The sequence below is a fragment of the Rhagoletis zephyria genome, unplaced genomic scaffold, assembly GCF_001687245.7.
Source record: "Rhagoletis zephyria isolate East Lansing unplaced genomic scaffold, Rhagoletis_zephyria_1.1 Rzeph_scaffold_00560, whole genome shotgun sequence".
Taxonomy (NCBI): Eukaryota; Metazoa; Arthropoda; class Insecta; order Diptera; family Tephritidae; genus Rhagoletis; species Rhagoletis zephyria.
In genome coordinates, this window is record NW_016157644.1 from 195741 (window position 1) to 199121 (window position 3381).

The window sequence follows — 3381 nt, forward strand, 5'->3', positions numbered from 1 at the left end:
GTAATTCCTCGAACATTCTGCCTATTTCTCNATCCAACTTGACGTTGCTCTTTGTGGAACATTCTACGTAATTCCTCGAACATTCTGGCTATTTCTCGTTGTTGGTTTCGCGTTGCCGCAGTATTCGCCACAATATTTTCCCAATAGTTTCATCGCTAAATTCACTGGTACATCACCAACTAGATGACAGGAATGTTGGATATCGTATCGATTATTCTGAATATCGATATTTCATGGCATGATAATCGATTTTTTTAATCGATATTCCAAGGTCGATATATCGAAGACATCGATACTTTACCCGCAATATCGATATTTAAGTTGAAATTTATTTTTTGATTTATTTAGCTCTTAAGTTTGACAAACCGCTTGAGTCGACCGGCATTCCGTTTTATTCCTCAGTAAATATACAAGATGGAAATAACACAATTAGGTGAGTTGACAGGCAGGTCTAATATTCATTCAATTGGGAGTAGGTTTTTCAACATCGAGTTTTCCGATATCGATATTGTTCAGCCCGATATATCGCCATATCGATTTTACATGCAATGAATTAAATGGATTCATAAATTTCCAAAGTTTATCTTTTGTACAAAGTGCTAAGCAGTTCTAATTTGTGTTATTCACACCGAAAAAAGTTTATTGAAGCCAAATTCCAATAAATTGACATGATTTAGTCAAAAAGTGCGTTGATTGAAAAGTTTTATTTTGTCGGCCTTCGTGCATATTTGCCTGTTTTGGTGCATTATTGTTGCTTTTGCGTGAGAGTGTAAGGAATATCGCATTTGTTTGTTCATTCTGCTTTCTTTTGCGCTTTACGCACACCTTTGTTTATCATCGACAGTCGCTTTCTTGGTGACAGCTGATTTTGCTAACTCAGTGGCTTTAAAACTGTTAAGTTCAGCACGGTTTCTAACCATTGAACTTCACTAACTAAGACCACTAGCTATTAAACTGCCAATTACTGTGAGCTTGAAACGTTTTCGTACAATACATTCCTAATTTCGCTATTTTTATTCTTTTTTAATAAAATTCGCTGAAAATGTCCTGTCTGTTCGAAAAATGTAATGTAAAAGCCCGTTCGGACCGTTTTGTGGCGTGCTGGCTTTGCGATGAACTAACTGTCTCATTTAAAGTGTGCTGGTATTAATGGAAGAGTTCTGGATATGATTATTGGAGACAATGGACTTCGCTGGTCATGTCCAAAGTGGAAAAAAAATTTGTGGATTTCTGTAAACTATTTAGAACCGCTAGAAATGAATTTTCGGAGATACACAAAGAGCTAAAACTTCTCAAGGAGAAGTTCAAGAAGTATGAAGATGAATTCAAAGAATTTAAATTATTAGATACTTCTTTCTCTCCTTCTCCTGGAAAAGGTCTTAAAAGACGTAGGAGAGGCGTGGAAAATATTGTGTTGAATCCCATCACTGTGGACCTTGATCTTCCGCAGAACCGCCCACTTTTGACTCCAGCAATGAACAAAGAACTCATAAGTTTTAACACACCGATTCCTCAGCGGACTGAATCTCCCCAACCACGTCCTTCTTCTACTGGTGTCTCAATAAATTCATGTTCAATAGCTTCATCACAACCCTCTACCACATCTAAAGCCGTCTCCGATTGCGTCAACTCCGTTCCGAAGGAAGTAGTCGTTGCTCCTTCCAAAAACTCCACAGCTACATCCCAACCCCCTAACACATCCGGAGCCATCATTGCTCCTTCCAAAAACTCCACAGCTACATCCCAACCCCCTAACACATCCGGAGCCATCATTGCTCCTTCCAAAAACTCCACAGCTACATCCCAACCCCCTAACACATCCGGAGCCATCATTGCTCCTTCCAAAAACTCCACAGCTACATCCCAACCCCCTAACACATCCGGAGCCATCATTGCTCCTTCCAAAAACTCCACAGCTACATCCCAACCCCCTAACACATCCGGAGCCATCATTGCTCCTTCCAAAAACTCCACAGCTACATCCCAACCCCCTAACACATCCGGAGCCATCATTGCTCCTTCCAAAAATTCGGCAGCTGTACCCAACCCCCTACCACAACTGATACCGTTTCCGATTACGTTAACCCCGTCCCGAGGGATTTAATCGTTGTCCCTTCCAAAAACATCGGTCTTTGTATCTAGGTTTTCTAAAGATACCACTGTCGATGATGTGAAGGGGTATTTAACGTCCAGGCTGATAGCATATGAGTTGCATGTACGCAAGTTTTGATTCTCGTATGAAAGAAGCATTTCTTCTTTTAAAATAGACATATCCGAAGACTGCTTTGATAGAGTAATGAGCCCATCTTTTTGGCCAAGCGGTACGTTCATTCGCGAATTTTAATTTAGATCTAGACCGCAAGGGCAAAATTTGGCTCAACTTGGCCTTCCACCTCGGCATCAAAAAACTAATAAGTAACCTCACCATTATCATTTACTACCAAAATGTGAGAGGTTTGAACACAAAGCTATCAAGGTTACACTTTCAGTCCCTTGTTTTTGACTTCAAAGTACTGGTGTTTACTGAAACCTGGCTCAAGCCGAATGTGTTCAACTCCGAAATTTTGTGTCCTAAGAATGAAGTGTTTCGAAATGACTGTTTAAAGAAAAAAGGTGGCGGCGTCTTAATAGCTGTCCAGACTGAGCTTTCTTCTGAAGAAATTGAGTTCACTGACACCGATGAAGTTGAATTCCTCTGCGTTCGAATAAGATATCATTCTATTAGCGTTTATCTTGTTGCTGCTTATATACCACCTAACTCGAGCCTTTCTGTTTATTTAAAACACTCCTCCTTACTGCTCTCTCTACATGCCATGGTGAAGCCCTCCGATACTGTTATTGTCCTGNTCTAACTCGAGCCTTTCTGTTTATTAAAAACACTCCTCCTTACTGCTCTCTCTACATGCCATGATGAAGCCCCCCGATACTGTTATTGTCCTGGGTGACTTCAATCTTGCGGGTGTTTCTTGGGATCTAATAGATGGTATTCTAGTACCAAATTCCTCTCGTGATCTCTTCAATCAATTTTTGAACGATCTGTCAGATCTTAGTCTTTACCAGATCAACTCTGTTAGTAATAACTTAGGTAAATGTCTGGATTTAGTTTTTGTGGACGATGTTTCCAACGTCACAATAGCCCCTAGCTATGCTTTGATTACCCCTGTTGATTCTCACCACCCACCACTAGAATTGTCCTTGATAAATTCACGCAACTCATGTTGCTTTATCAGTAAAAAATCAAGGGCGGAGCGTTACTTATTTAAAACAGCAGATTATAGTAAACTTAGGTTATAGATATCGGAGATAACTTGGCCCCAGTATGATGGGAATGCTGAAGATAGTGCCTTACATTTTAGCAATTCCTTACGCCACATTTTCAGT